Below are 16,836 nucleotides of genomic sequence, written 5' to 3' on the forward strand. Positions count from 1 at the left end.
GAGGTACAAAAGATCATCAGAGTTTCTTTAGTCTATGTTCATGTGAATGTATCCATGAGGATTGATTTTACTTCCTTTTTGAAGGAAACAGTGAAGGGATTGCGTCTGGTTTCCGGAGGTAGAGCATTCCAAATCCTGGGTGCCATCCCTGAGAAGGATTTTGTATATGTTTTTTTCTTGTTGAATCTTTGTGGCTTCAGGAGTAGATTTTCTGCACTTCTTGGGGATCTTATACCACCAGAGATTGTGAGTTTCTGTGAGAGGTATTTTGGTGTATTGTGATGTAAAGCCTTATGCGTCATGCACGCAATTTTCAGGTGGATTCTGGCTTCAAATGTTAGCCAGTTCAGGGATTTTAGGTGCGGGGAGATGTGGGACCTTCTTTTTGAGCCTGTGATGAGTCTCGCTGCAGCATTGATGGAGGCTCTAAGGGATGCTGTTGTTGCCTTAGGCAGGCCACAGAGAGAGACATTTCCATAACCCACCCGCGGGATAACTAATGCTTGAACTGCCAACATGAAGTCATCCAATGCCCCTTGGCCCCTCTCATGCACCCTGTTTGTCGTATAATATATTGAGACATTATAAGCCATCCTAATACATTGAAAATCTGAAGCTCACATCCCCCAGTCTTACTGACCACCTACCCTCCTGACAGCCTGTGATTTGAAAGCCTGTAAATGTAATGCTAGAAGTTGTTACTTGTGAATAATAATTGTAATCCATGTATTTCCATAGGCAATATTTCCTTGACTTGTCTTTCTAATAGAATAACTTGAATTGTATTGCATTTGTGAGTTCTTCTTAGTAATCTACCTGTGAAAGTTTGGTGGGTCTGTGGTGCAATCATTTATATATTTCTGAGTAGCCTTATTTCAAGTATGATACCTGCACTTTCAAATATTATTCCAATGTTGAGACCTTGGATCACACATATGTAAGGAAATGTGCCTTTGTACCTACCATGTGGACTGACGCTGATGTTTTTTTGACTGAAAGTGCACTGAGTCCTGCCAAACAGACCTCAGTGCCAGTGCTCTGACCCCTGAAAGGAATATATCTAATTGGTCTACCCACAATTGGCATAATTTTTGGTTTCGACTGCAGCCAGTGCCAACTGGATATGTTCTAGCCCTCTTCAGGACTTCGTAGGACATCAACCACTAAGGCCAAAGTTACCCCCTTTGCTCGAGGACTTCGGGGTGGCCACAAAAAGACATTGGCTCAGCATTTGATTCCTATGGCGGTTTGCCCACAGAGCCTGGAACTGGGCTGGAGACTGCTTTACTTGGGAGTTAACTGTTCATATGTACCTGACAGGTCCCTGTGACTAGCTCCCTATCGGAGTTAGCAAGAGTACCCATTTATCTGTTTTCAAATCACTTTTCGTGGCTAACCCTAAACTGCTGGTTGTGGTAGATTAAAATCATGTATTGTGCTATGATTTATTGTTCCTTTAAAAATTCATAGGTCCGGAACTGTCTCGTGGATTTTTATAATAGAGGAGTCTATTTAAAGATATAAATACCACCTACTTTCATACATTGGTGTCGGATTTTTATTTTGTTGCATTTTTTTCCTATTCAACTGTTTTGGCACTTCTCAACACTTGATCCTTAGATAAAGTCTGACTGCTCTAAGCCACACCTACCCAGGACTGAACTAAGGTTTTACAATCAAACCTGACTAGGCCTGATAAAGAACTCTGCCATCATTACAAAGTGAGTGTGACGGTTCCCCTGACAGTGAGGTTGTGCAGCCACATCACGTAATAATCCTTATTCTCACAACAAATACAAAGTAAAACATCAAAACTGCTCTCCTAATATGGCAGGATGCTGCTGGCTGAAAAGTCCCCTGACACTTGCCGGAATAATATATAAAATACAAGCCGGACTGGATAAGATTAGTCGCTTGACGGGTTTGCCTCTGCAAGGCTGGTAGGATTCATTCAGATTTACTGAAACTCTGGACCACTATCTGAACCATTAGTATACTACTGGTCCCAGTGAGTCACAAGTCAGACTCAAGGGTGAATGAATGTCTAAGGTGGGGCAGATTAATCTATCATATTTGTGTTTTCTATTTCCAAGGCTGTAGAGTTGGGCCAGAATCTGTTACATTCAAAGCACCCTCATGCATCTATCACTGCACTACAATATAAACTGCACCTAAAAATAGATTTTTTTCTACTTTAAGAAAACAGTCAAGTGGAGAATGTGTGACTTCAGTCACTTTACAAGGTTACTTGATCTATACCTCAAAGGGCAGTTTGTTGATTTTTCAAGCACTAAATGCAAATTTGATCCAGACACGTCGACCCACACAACAGTGGTGACTGCAAGTGCTGTTCTGCAGCTTATGCCAGGAAAGCATGTCTTGGGGAACATAAAAGCGAGGTCATGTGTTGCACAGACATGTACTGGAAGTGAACGGCACTCGTGGTGCTCAAATGGCATTAATACAAGTGGTCAGTACTTACGTTCTTGTAAGTTGTGGCTTCTTTTCGCAGCGGGTTCTGGAAGAAGGAAAGAAAATGTTGACAGCCATGTCTGCATAACCGAGACAGCATACAAGAGTACAAACAAAGATTTCTTCCTAACTGCCACAGGGTAATGCCTTTAGGACAAGTTATCATGCGATATAAACGGGAATTAAAGATAGTTTTTATATGTGGCCACGTTTAAACCATTCAAAACATGGGGTAAAAACAATCAGTGAGGGTGGGACTTGGTTTGTATGAAGGCATTTTGCCAAAACAATGGACAACATGGTGTCTAGGTTTGCCAACATGTGTTCATATTTGAGGGTCCTATCTAGCAATGCCATCCATTAAGTAGCGTTACACTCACCCCTTTGGGCTGCTTAGTCATTGTGTACAGACTGGAACAACTGGAGATCTCAGATTTCCACAGCACCCGCATTCTCTAGGGCGTCTGTCCCATCGCAACATGTGCCCACACATTACCCAACCCTCCCCCATCCAACACCCTTCTGGATATGCATACCCTATAGTCAACCTATTACCAAAGCTTATGGACAGGGACACAAAGTTTCATCATCAACAGTTAGGCCTGTGTCAAGAGTTTTAATAACAACAAGCACTGGTAAATGCAATAGGTTTTACTTATGTGATTAAAAATAAGCAGTTTTATGTGTTTACACTGTGCCCATCCCACAGCCAATTGCATACCTGCTCACCCACTTAAGTTTAGAAGGCAGCACAACTGGGAACAATATCACATGTGAACTGGGAGGTTGCCAACATGGAGGCGCTGGAAAGAACAAGGTACACAACTTCCCATAGTCAACCCGATGACATTCACTCTCTGAACATGATTGTTTCCTTTCTGTCCTTCTTTAAGCCATTCTCCACTGAACAGCACCTCTTCCTTTGTCAAAAGCATGTTTTTTTCCCTTTTTGTACACAATTACCATGACGGCACGGCTGGTATTTAACTATTGTAATTATACAATGAACTGTGTGCAAACTATTAACACTGCAAGCTTTGCTGGTATAGCTACTGCTAGCAGTGCCGACAATGAGCAGTGTGCATCGACGGGGTCCGGTTTATGAGGGTTTGATCAGGTACCAAGCGGGTGCCTGGCTTTGCTGGCGGTGTGCCTACTAGCCATCACCCCCATCCCGAGACCCATGGTGTGATTAATGATCACTCCACATATAACTGCTGGGTTCCTACAAACAAAGCAAAACCAAAGGGGATGATGGACGGAGTGTTGAACAATGCAAGCACTCCACCCCAGTCAACTGATCTGGGTTTAATCTATCATAGTTCTTTAGCTCACTCGCCGCCCTAGTTCAGACATGGCTATATGCAAATCAGTCTGACCCTGTGCCTCATGGGAACAGTCCAGCCCGAACTGCCATGCCATGTCTTCTCTTGACTGAAAACAAGCATCCTGGGACCGGTTTCGGGCTCACAGCCCTCATCAGCCAGGCTATCTTAAAATCAGTGGCATAGTGAGCAAGGGACCCACGTTTGGGCATAGCCTGCCAACTTAGGGCTAACAAAGCAAAACCAAAGCAGATGATGGACGGAGTGTTGAACAATGCAAGCACTCACCCCCAGTCAACTGATCTGGGTTTAATCCATCACCATTCTTTAGCTCACTCCGCCACCCAAGTTCAGACATGGCTATATGCAAATCAGTCTGACCCTGTGCCTCATGGGAACAGTCCAGCCCGAACTGCCAAGCCATGTCTTCTCTGGACCGGAAACAAACATCCTGGGACCGGTTTCGGGCTCACAGCCCTCATCAGCCAGGATAGCTTGATTCAAGTGGATGCTTGTTTCCGGTCAAGAGAAGACATGGCTTGGGAGTGATGTGTTAGTATTTAGTCTCTGTGGGAAGTGTTTGTATGTCCTGCGTGATTATCACAGAGGTAGGGTTATCATGTATGATGAAAGGGGCAGGGAGAAACATATGTACAAGCCCCTTGGGAAAACTATCTACAATAGGGGATTTAAATAAATATGGTTGGTATGGCAGCCTCAAAAAGGCAGACAGGGCCTAAAGGTACCATTTGAGAGGGCAAACAGCTGAGTCCTGCTGGGCAATTGTCAAATAAAAAGTAAGACTTGAGAGAGGGAAGCAGAAAGAGGATCATTAAATCGTCCTGTAAAATATTTTGTGTCACCGGCTGGCATATGCAGTCTCGATAGAGGTATGCCTAGCTGCTAAAATAACATTACTGACTTCAGGAGAAAGGTCAAATGCTATCAGCTACCACTGCCCAATCTCCATGCAAAAAGGCGTAGAGTTCACAGGTTCGAGTGGAGGACCCTCCCCTGCTGCTGCGACAGAAGATACTCCTGAAGAGGCTTCCTGATCAAAGGATCGATGCTCAATTGGAGAAGCTGGGGATATCAGACTCTGTGCACAGCCCGGAGTCACAAGAATGACTTGGGCCCAGTCGCTCCTGATATTCCAGAGCACTCTGGGCAGGAGAGGTATGAGCAGAAAGTTGTATAGGAGGCCTGAGTTCTGCTCAAGACAAAATGCTTCTCCAAGCAAGAGCCACCGTGGAATATTCCAATGCCCAAAACTGCTGAAATTGCTCGTTCTCTGCGGAGGCCAACGGATCTAACCAAGGCTCTCCCACTGCTGAAATGGACTTTGTGCCACCTCTGGATGGAGACTCCATTTGTTATCCGCTATGGATCAATGGCTGAGTTTGTCCACCCTGGCGTTCAGAGAACCTGTCAGGTAAAGGACCACCATGGATTTGTCCTGCTGTTCAAGCCATGTCCAGAGACTCACGGCCTCTTGACAAAGGGTCATAACCACCCCACCATGTTTTATGCAGTACCACATGGCGGTGGTGAGGTCTGTGAACTCTTCAACCAGCTTTCGCTTGATTGAAGGAAGAAAGGCTTTCAACGCCAATGGAACCCCCTCTGAGCCTTCTGGGACCGGAAGGCGCCAGTAGGGTCAGGATTCCCAAAATGAGGCACATGGCATCATTGAAGTCTATTTCGCTGGGCGAGGGTAGCTCCAGCTTCTGGGTAGGCTGGGAAGCATGAAGATGAGCCTGCCGCAGGTTCCTCTGAACGAGGCCTAGAACGCAGAGAGTTAAGTTGAGCGCATGGATCGCAAGTAGCTGTAGGAACCACTCCCTCAAATATTTCAGAGTCATGGCCCGGCATTCGGAGCACGACTTGGAGTAACGTTCAAGCACCAGGCACCAAAGACAAACCTCGTGTGGATCCATTACCGTCAGGGCACAGTGACAGGCATCGCAAGGCTTGAATCAAGAAGTCGTCCTGGACATCCTAACACACCAAAAAGGTCCAACAAAACATCAATAAAAGCCTGCAAAAAGTGATAGAGGGTAGCTCTCTTCATGGGTCTGTGCTAACTGGTGCGGCAAGAAAATAACTGGCATCAGCATGCCAACGTGGCAACTTTATGGGTGACAAGGATGTCAAAATGGTGAAGATGACGCCAACAACATCATGCGGAGACGACGAATGCCACCTACCGGCACGCAAGGGTACTGCTCAAAAAAATGTCTTCCGGATCCAGTCTGATGCCTGGGAAATTGAAGGAATATACAGCTAGATGTCTCTATCAGATACCATGAACTGTAAATGTTAGAGGTAAATCTTTCCTCATGGCAATTTTTTTACACAGTACTGCACCGCTAGCATTATCATCAACAGACCCAACAGCCTCTATCTCGGTTTTATCTGCATTAATCTTAAGGGAGTTATTCTTTATCCAGCCGATAATGCTTGCAATACAAAGCTCAAATTTTTCTGCGACCAATTGCAAATCATTAGAGATGGAAACAATGATTGGCATGTCGTCTGCCTAGGAAACCACCTGGAACCCAAATGATCTCACCAGCTCAGCTAGAGTGATCATGTAAATATTAAAGGGGGTGTGGCTCAGTGCGGAGCCCTGCGGAACACCACAAGGGAGGCTACAGGCCTTAGCTCTAAAATCTCCACAGCTGACGATGTTCGTTCTGCCTATCATAAATGAGTGGAGAAGCTGCAAGGCCTTTCTCATAACTCATTTCTCATCCCCTCACATTAGGGAAAAGGTATCGAATGCCCGACAGATTGAGCAAAGGTGATTACCTGGTCTTCTGATGTATACTTCTAACAGCAGAATCCTCACTTTAGCATAAATACATAAGCTATACTTCCAAAAGTGTAAAACGTGTGTATTGGGCTCAGTCCAAAATGTCTTGAAGCACAAGTTACTTACCTTCGGTAACGATTTATCTGTAAGAAACAGTAGTTAGTATTAGATTCCTTACCTTAGAATATCCCCAGGCGTCTGACTGGATCTGGAAAATTTTGCGTATCAGTACCCCTGCGCGTTGGTAGGCGTCGTCTGCGGCTCCGCGTCCGTCATCGGTGTCGTGGGCGCCGGGATGACGCCGTCGAAGTACTTAGACACCGCCCTCGCGTGCCGACGTCAGTTCTTATACACAGCTTTTCCGCGCCAGAAAAACAGAGCCCTGATAAAAACCAACACTGGTGCAATGAAACTAGGGCCCTGAAAGGGGATGACCTTAACCCTAGATATCGGTTCGCAGAACGGGAAGGATGGGTGGGGCGGTAAGGAATCTAAAACTAACTACTGTTTCTTACAGATATATCGTTACCGAAGGTAAGTAACTTGTGTATCTGAAAGAAACAGGTTAGTATTAAATTCCTTACCTTAAAATAGATACCCTAGCAATACCAACCCCGGTGGTGGGTCTGAGAACCAATGATCACACCAGAAAGTCCTGGAGAACAGAACGGCCGAAAAAGCCATCTTTCCGGACTTGGCTGTCCAGGCAGTAGTGTCTTGCGAACGTGTGCAGCGAGGCCCACATAGCTGCCTGACGGATGTCCTGCAAGGGGACTCCCCGACCCAGGGCAGTAGTAGCCGCCGTGGCCCGAGTGGAATGGGCACATAGCCCCACAGGAAGCTCCTTTTTAGCCAAAGAATAATAAGCCTTGATGCACCAGACGACCCATCAGGAAATGGTCTGTTTGTGCACCGCCCGTCCCTTCTTAGCGCCCACGTAACCAACAAAGAGTTGGTCATCCACCCGGAACTGGCGTGTGCGATCCAGATAGTATGAGAGCGCACGTTTTGGGTCCAGACGGTGGAGCCTCTCTTCCTCTTTCGAGGGATGCGGAGGTGGAAAGAAGGTGGGCAAGGTGATGGACTGCCCAATGTGGAAGGCTGTGACTACCTTGGGCAGGAAAGAGGGTTGCATCCGCAACACAACTTTGTCCGGATGGACAGAAAGGAGGCATAGAAGAAAGGGCCTGGAGCTCACTCACTCTCCTGTCAGAGGTGATTGCAACCAGGAATGCAGTCTTACGGGTAAGAAGACGAAGAGGACAGTTATGAAGTGGCTCAAAAGGAGCGCACATCAGATAAGTCAGGACAAGCTTCAAGTTCCACTGAGGCATCACAAAAGGAACAGGAGGAAACATATGGTTGATGCCCTTCAAGAACCTATTTACAATTGGGGACTTGAACAAAGAGGGCTGATCAGGTAGCATTAAGAAGGCGGAAATGGCAGAGAGGTAGCCCTTGATAGTCCCCAGAGCAGAGCCCTGCTGGGCAAGAGAAAGAAGAAAGAGGAGAACCTCAGAAAGAGGAGCAGAGAGTGGATCCAGAGCCTTTGCTGTGCACCATGCCACAAATTTGTTTCACCTACATGCGTATACCGATTTTGTGGAGGGACGCCTGGCTGCTAGAATGACATCACAGACTTCAGGAGGCAAGTCAAATGGCCTCAACTGGCGCCGCTCAATCTTCGCGCATCGAGGTGGAGGCTGGACAGGTTTGGGTGGAGGACCGTCCCCTGCTGCTGCGACAGGCAGACGAATCGGGGGATCGACTGACATGCTGAGTAGCTCGGGATACCAGTATCTCCGTGCCCAGTCCAGAGCCACAAGGATGACTTGGGCCCAGTCGCGCCTGATCTTCTTCAGCACTCTGGGCAGAAGTGGTATAGGCGGAAAGGCGTACAACAGACCCCAACTCCTCTCGCGATGAAAAGCGCCGCCAAGCGAGTGCCGCCTTGGAAATTCCAACACGCAGAACTGATGACATGGCGCGTTCTCTTCTGTGGCAAATAGATCTAACCAAGGCTCTCCCCACTGCTGAAAGAGACCGTGCGCCACGTCCGAGTTCAGACTCCATTCGTGATCCATCATGCACCGACGACTGAGTTCGTCCGCCCTGGCGTTCAGGGAACCTGCCAGGTGTTGAAACACCAGCATCACGCCCTGATGTTCCAGCCACTGCCAGAGGCGCAGAGCCTCCTGGCATAGGGTCCATGACCCCACCCCGCCCTGTTTGTTGGAGTACCACATGGTGGTGGTGTTGTCTGTGAACACCTGCACTACACTCCCCCGGACAGAGGGGAGGAATGCCTTCAGTGCAAGCCAGATCGCCCGCAGCTCCAGAAGGTTGATATGGAGCCGGGACTCCGCCAGAGACCAGAGTCCTCTGATCTCTGCCTCTCTCATATGGCCCCCCCTAGCCATGGAGGGACTCGCGTCCCTCACAACTACGTGCTCCGGTTGGGGTAGGGAGAGGGATCTGCCGCTGACCCAATCGCTGTCCGGGAGCCACCACTGCAACTGTCTTGTAGTGCCCTCCGAGATCAAGACATGGTCGGACAAGTTGCCCTGATACTGGGCCCACTGAAATTTCGGGTCCCACTGCAGTGCCCGCATCCGCCACCGGACGTGATGCACCAGAAGGATGCAGGAGGCCATCAGCCCCCCAGAAGCCGCAGCGTGAACCTGACCGAGACTCGGATAACAGCTGAAAGATCGGAATAAGAGCCTGAATATCCGGAACCAGCTGTTCGGGAGGATAAACCTGAAACTGCGCCGAGTCTAGAACCACTCCGATGAAGAGGAGCTTTTGAGAGGGGCACAGGTGCAACTTCGGCACATTGATGGAGAACCCCAGCAGATGCAGGAGGTCGGCCGTAGTCTGGATGGAGGTGGCTGACGACTGTCTGGGGTGAGCCCGCCTTCAACAACCAGTCGTCGAGGTAGGGGAAGACTTAAACCCCTAACCTGCACAGATGAGCTGCGACCACCACCATCACTTTCGTGAACACCCAAGGGGCTCTGGAAAGGCCAAAGGGGAGCACGGTAAAGTGCTCGTGGCCTACCGTGAATCGTAGGTAGCGCCGGTGGGCCGGCAGGACGGGGATGTGAAAATATGCGTCCTGCAAGTCCAACGCTACCATCCAGTCTTCTGGGTCCAGGGCAGCTAATACCTGAGCCAAAGTCAGCATCTTGAACTTCTCCTTCCGGAGGAAGCCGTTGACGTTCCGCAGGTACAAGATAGGACATAGGCCCCCTTTGCCCTTCTTGGGAACCAGAAAGTAGTGGGAATAACAACCACATCCTACTTCTGACCCAGGAACGCGCTCAACGGCCCCCTTGGCCAAGAGGGCCGTAACTTCCTCTTGCAGAAGTTGCAAGTGATCCCCCGACACGCGGTGGTACTGCGGTAGCATGGCTGGAGGGGTCGCCTCGAAGGGGAGGGAGTAGCCTCTTCGGACGATTTGCAGCACCCACCTGTCCGATGTGATGGAGTGCCAGTGGAGGAGGTGATGGCAAACCCTGCCCCCCACTGGCGTCAAATGGGCCTGAAAGCTCAGACTAGGAAGGCTTTGAGGCGGATGCTGCGGGGGTGGATGTGGACTGGCCACACCATTGTCCCCTGTTACTGCCGCGACGGTAACCACGCCCGTCGCCGTGCTGAATGGTAGTCTGCGGCCCGTGGCTGGCAGGACGTGTGGGGGCGCCCCTTCCGTGGCCACAAAAAGAACGCTGGGCAGAAAATTGCTGATGCGAGGCCGACAGGCCCAAGGACTTGGCCTTAGCCCTGGAGTCCTTAAAGCGCTCCAGCGCATGATCTGCCTTGGCACCGAAGAGGTGGCTGCCATCGAACGGAATGTCCATAAGGATGTTCTGGACATCGGCCGAGAAGTTGGCGGACCTCAGCCAGGCGTGGCAGCGAACCGCCACAAATGTGGAAATCGCGCTCCCCAACGAGTCCGTGGTATCCAGTCCATATCGTATGGAGTACCGCGCTGCGTCTCTTCCCTCCGCGAGGGCTTGAGCGAGCTTCACCCGGGCTCCCTCCGGGCACTCAGGCAGCACGGTCGCAACCGTATCCCACAGAGAGTGGGTGTAACGGCCCAAGAGGCATGCGCTATTGACCGACCGCAATACCAAACTAAGGGAGGAGAACATCTTCTTGCCGAATTGTTCATACGTCTTGGATTCCTGATCCGGAGGTGCGGTCGGGAATGCGGATTGGGAAGTAGAGGCCTGCATAACCAGGCTCTTGGGGGTGGGGTGGGTGGACAAGAAACTAGGGTCACCCGGAGCAGGGCGGTGGGGCCTAGCGACGTTCCTATCTACAGACGGACCTGTAGTTTGCCTGGACCAAGTGCCCAACAGGAAGTCCGTGAGAGCCTCATTAAATGACAGCAGAGGCTCTGCGGAGCTTATGTGATGTTTAAGGACATCTGTGAAGATGTTAGACCTCACCTCTTCGGCCGGCGCCGAATGCGGCGTCGATCAACGCTGCTCCGGCGTCGGATCCGGACCGAGGGTCGGACCAGGGACGGCGTCGTACGAGGACGGCACCGGGGGTGACACCCTAGTGGTCGACGCTGGCAGGGTTGTAAGGTTGACCAGCGGCAACCCGGATCCGGGACCAGATCCGGTGGGGCCTTGCGGTGTCGAGACCAAAGTCGCCGACGGCGCCGTTGGGTCCGCAGCACCCAACGACGCCAGACCTGAAGCACCCGGCCCGCTAGGGCTCCCAGTCGGGGCCGCGAGGCCCGAAGGCACCGTGGAAGCCGACTGAGGAGAGAGCGACCTAATGGCCATGAGGAAGGCCTCGATCTCCTCCGGCGTTCTGCCCAGTGACCAGTGGGTATGAAGCAGGCTGAACGCCTGCGGCTCCGGCGGAGCCAAGTGGACGGTGTCACCATAACCCCCGGCCGCGTCGCGCAAGCATCGGGGGGGAGTCAGAAGAGCGATGTTGCCTCTTTGACTTCTTGTGCCTCTTACCTGAGGATTGGAGCCCGACGAGTGGTGCCGACTCGCCGAGCTATGATGACTCCGGCCCGTGACCGGTCCCTCAACCTCCTTCCGGACTGGGACCTCGAGCGGCGCGGGCCCTACTGCCAGAGCTCGAGGCGCTTGCGGGACCGCTAGCCTTCGAGGTGAAGGCCCGGCAGTTGGGGCACGACTAGTCATCGTGGTCGGGCCCCAGGCAATGTAGGCACCGGCGATGGGGTCGGTAACCGACATCAGTCGGTTGCAGTCGGCACAGGGCTAGAACCCGGGCATCCCTACCGGCACCGATGGAGTCAAAGACTCCAAAAGGATCCAAAAAAGATCCAAAAAGCTTAGTCAAAAAGTGACTAAAGAGTACCACTTTCTCCGGACCTGCGCTTGCTTGCGCGGAAAAAAGAAGAATTAACGTCAGCGCGCGCGGGGCGGCGTCTAAGTACTCCGACGACGTCATCCCTACGCCAACGACGCCAACGACGGACGTGGAGTCGCCGCCGACGCCTACCGACGCGCAAGGGTACTGCTACGCAAGATTTTACGGATCCAGTCTTACGTCTGGGGATATTCTATGGTAAGGAATCTAATACTAACCTGTTTCTTTCAGATCAACTAAGCAGGTGAAGTGGCCATCATGCTAGACCTGGTTGCCAAGACAGTAATACTTAGTGAACTTATGCACCCACACATATGTTGTAGTCTGGCAGATATCAAACCAACAAAGTGAAGGCCTCCTTGGCACTGGTGGAATTGACCCTCAGACATTCCAGCGACTGCTTCCTGGCCAATGCATGGCAGATCTTAATGCAGAGGACTATCCACCTCATAAAGGTACTCTTCTGCACAGCTTTCACCTTTATAGCTCTGGTAACAATGTTTCTACTTAGAATTTCCCCCAGGTGTCAGACTGGATCTGGAGATTTTTTCTTAGCAGTACCACTGCGTGTCAGTACGTGGTATCGGCCGACACCGCGTTCAGTGTGGTAGTCACCAGGATGATGTTGCGGTACCTACTAAGACACCGCCCCTGCGCGCTGATGTCAGTTCCGACATGACTTTCCATACCAGAAGCGACAAGCCATGAAAGACACTGACCACTGGTGCACCACAACTAGGGCCCTGTAAGGGAGTCCCTAACCCTAGAAATCAGTTCACAGAGAGGGGAGGATGGGTGGCGTGGTAAGGAATCTGTAACTAACCCATGTCTCTTACAGATACAACGTTACCGAAGGTAAGTAACATGTTCATCTGAAAGAGACAGTTAGTTATAGAGGGGGGTTTGTGAACCAAGTTTACACCGGAAAGTCCTGGAGGACAGAATGGCCAAAATAGCGTCACTCCGGACTTGACTATCCAAGCAGTGACGTCTGTATGAACGTGTGCATAGATGCCCACGTTGCCGCTGGCAGATATTAATGAGTGGGACTCCACGTGACAAAGCAGTAGTTACTGCTGTAGCCCTAGTCGAATGAGCACACAGAAACACTAGAGGTTACTTTTTCTCTAAAGCATTACCAATTTATGTACAAAAGACAACCCATCTAGAGATGGTGCACTTTTGGACAGCCTGACATTTTTTGACACCCACATAGCCAACGAAGAGTTGTTCGTCCACCCGGAGGTCTTTGTGCGGTAAAGGTAGAAGGGAAGGGCACATTTTGGGTCTAGACAGTGGAGTCTCTCCTCCTTGGGGTGCGGAGGTGGGGAAAAGGTGGGCAGAGTAATAGTTTGTCCTATGTGAAAAGGTGTAACTACTTTAGGAAGTAGCACCACTTTGTCCAGATGCACAGAGAAGAAAGGGGACTTAGAAGAAAGAGCCTGAAGCTCCCTCACTGTGATAGCAACAAGAGGTGATGGCAACAAGAAATAGGGTATTCAGAGTAAAGAGCCTGATAGGACAGTTGTGTAGAGGCTCAAAAGGAGCACACATAAGGTAAGTCAAGACAAGGTTCAAGTCCCACTGGGGCATTATGAAAGGAGATGGAAGAAAGAGGTGAATAATATTTACAATAGGGGATTTGAATATAGAGGGCTGATCTGGTAGCCGAAGAAAAGCAGATATGGCTGCCAGATAGCCTTTAAGAGTGCCCAGAGCAGAGCCCTACTAGGCCAAAGAAAGAATGAACAATGATCGTTAGAAAGAGGATCAGAGAGGGGATCCCCAGACTTTGCTGAGCACCATGCCACAAACTTGTTAAATCGACTGGCGTATAACGTCTTAGTGGAGGGACGCCTGGCTGCCAAAATGACGTTACAGACTTCAGGCAGAAGGTCAAAAGCTGTCAACTGTCACTGCTCAATCTCCATCTAAGGAGTTGGAGGCTGGACTGGTTCTGTGGAGGACAGTCCCCTGCTGCTGCGACTGAAGATCTCCTTGAAGGGGTAGTCTGATCGGAGGTTCAATGGCCATGCTCAGGAGCTATGGGTACCAGATTCTTTGTACCCAGTCTGCACACACAAGAATGACTTGGGCCTGGTCTCGCTTGATCTTCTTCAGCACCCGGGGCAGAAGTGGTACAGGTGGAAAGGCGTACAGGAGGCCGCAGTTTCACTTGTGACGAAAAGCGCCACCGAGCGAGTGCTGCCTTAAAAACTGCAACGCGCAAAACTTCTGACATTGCACCTTCTCTTGAGTGATGAACAGATCTAACCAAGGCTCTCCCCACCACTGAAAGAGACCTTGCTCCACCTCTGAATGAAGACTAAATTTGTGATTCACCACTAACCGACAGCTGAGTTTGGCTGCTCTGGCGCTCAGAGAACATGTCAGGTGTTGAACACCCGGGGTCATGCCCTGATGTTCTAGTCATGACCAAAAGCGAAGAGCCTCTTGACATAGGGTCCACAACCCCACCCTGCCCCGTTTGTTGCAGTACCACATGACAGTGGTTGTGTCTGTGAACACCTGCACTGCCTTCCCCTTGAGGGAGGGAAGGAATGCCTTCAGTACAAGATGAATCACCCAGAGCTCCAGAATGTGGATGTGGAGCCCGGACTCTGCTGCAGACCAGTGGCCTCTGATCTCCACCTCTCAGATGTGGCCGCCCCACCCCTGAAGTGATGCATCTGACACTACTGTGAACTCTGGTTGGAGAAGGGAGAGGAATCTGCTGTTGACCCAGTCCTGGTTTTTTAGCCACCACTGCAATTGGTGTGCAGTGCCCTCCGAGATCTGGAGGCAATTGGAAAGATTCCCCTGAAACTACGCCCACTGGAACTTCAGGTACCACCACAGATCTCGCATATGCCACCTGGCATGATCTACCAGCAGGATGCAGGAGGCCATGAGACCCAGCAGCTCTAGGGTCATTCTCACTGAAATCAGACAAGAGGCTGGAATATCGGTATAATAGCCCAAATATCCCAGACTCGCTGCTTGGGAGAATAAGCCTGAAACTGCACTGCGTCCAGGACAGCTCAAATGAAAAGGAGCGACTGAAAGGGAGTCAGGTGTGACTTTGGCATGTCAATAGTGAACCCTCAGGAAATGCAGGAGGCCCGCCGTACTCTGGAGATTAGAGAAGACAGCCTGGGGTGAGCCCGCCTTCAACAGCCAGTCGTCAAGATAGGTGAAGACTGGAACCCCTGATCTGTGCAGATGAGCTGCGACCACCGCCATCACTTTTGTGAACACCCGAAGGGTACTGGTAAGGCCAAAGGGGAGCATGGTGAACTCAAAATGCTCGTGCCTCCAGTGAACCATAGGTAGCTTCTGTGGCTGGCAGGACGTGGATATGGAAGTAGGCGTCGTGCAAGTCCAACGCCACCATCCAGTCTCCAGGGCCGAGGGCAGAAAGGAGCTGACCCAATATGAGCATTTTTAACTTCTTTTTCCAGCAGAAGCGGTTTAGGGCACTGAGGTCTAGGATAGGACGCAGGCCTTTGTCCTTCTAGGGCACCAGAAAGTAGCGGGAATAGCAACCACAACCTACTTCTGGCCCAGTGACCATTTCGATTGCACCCTTGGCCAAGCGAGCTGAAACTCCCTGCCGGAGAAGAGCCAAATTATCCTGCGATCGAAAGATGGTGGCATGGAGGGAGGGGTAGTCTCAAAAGGGGGGGGGGAGTAGACCCTTCGGACAATCTGCAAAACCCACCTGTCTGACGTGATGGTTTGCCACTGGGGGAGGTGATGGCAAATCCTGCCAACCACTGGCCGTTGATGTCCCTGAAAGGTCCGACTAGGAAGGTTTGGAGGCTGCTCAAGGGAGGGGAAAGGGTGGGTTGGGCCGCACCCCTATGGCTCCCAGACCTGCAAGGTCACTGGGTCCCATGTCCACGGCCATGCAGAGGCTGGGCAGCTTGCGTGGACCGGTGGCTAGGCTGGGCCAGACGTGGTTGGGTGCCCCCTCTGTAGCCACAAAAAGGGCAAAAAATCCTTGAAGCGCTCCAGCGCTCAGTCTGCCTTGGCACCAAAAAGGCGAAGGCCTTCGAAGGGCATGTCCAGCAGGGTTGCCTGGATGTGAGAAGCTGGCTTGGTAGATGGTGTACACTTATGCAAGTGGGCACCTTGTGTCAGGATCCAGTGATTGCGCCTGCCGAGATGTCGAAAGTACATTTCCCATGATCCTCCACTGTTCCGCCCAGGAAGTACATCTGAGGGCGAGAGACGCATCCGGGTGCGTATTATTCTGATTTTCCCGTCCCCGGCGTGAAAGCGGCTGCTCTGCACGCCAGTTCCAGGTTCCAGCTTCTTCGTGCGGTATTGGTGAGTCACGGATCGCTCTGCAGTCCGGGGAGATTCCTTTGCCATTCGCTCTGACTCCCTTTCTCCCTAGGCGGACAGTCTTTGCTTCCCCTACAGGTAATACCTTAAAGAGGACAATTCAGCCGCGTCTCGCGGCAACAGGTGTGGGGTGTACTTATCTTCTGTCTGTTGACTTGCAATGACAGTAACTTTAATGAACAATCATTTGCACTATAAGGCTTCTTATTTTTGGTAATTGATGTGCGGAACACGGTGGCGGTCGAAACCACGTGTTACCGTACATCCCGGGCATGCATAAACTTGAACTATGTAGCGGAGCGCGGTAGTGGGAATAACTACGCGTTACCGTGATTTTCAGTTGGATTCAGTGTATGGAAAGAAACAGAACTCAGTGGTGGTCGCAACTACGTTTTTCTGTTGTAAGGCCTTTTCTTTTGTTTATGGTTATAAATACTCTGAAGTGTGGAGGGGCGGAGTGTTGTGGTTATTGCCTCCTACACACTTCCGTATCCTATGTACATTATATGGAAC

General features: G+C 50.6%; 1 protein-coding gene across 1 annotated transcript in view; it reads right to left on the reverse strand.

Moving 5' to 3' along the window:
* Window positions 1–16,836, reverse strand: part of LOC144828412 (uncharacterized) — a 2,343,931-nt gene that overhangs the window by 2,086,210 nt on the left and 240,885 nt on the right. Inside the window, exon 5 of the mRNA XM_078686536.1 lies at window positions 2,483–2,518. The gene's annotated coding sequence lies outside the window, so the exon portion shown is untranslated. The remainder of the gene's footprint in view (window positions 1–2,482; window positions 2,519–16,836) is intronic.

Source organism: Lissotriton helveticus, chromosome 4_1 (assembly GCF_964261635.1).
Source record: "Lissotriton helveticus chromosome 4_1, aLisHel1.1, whole genome shotgun sequence".
In the NCBI taxonomy this organism is placed as follows: Eukaryota; Metazoa; Chordata; class Amphibia; order Caudata; family Salamandridae; genus Lissotriton; species Lissotriton helveticus.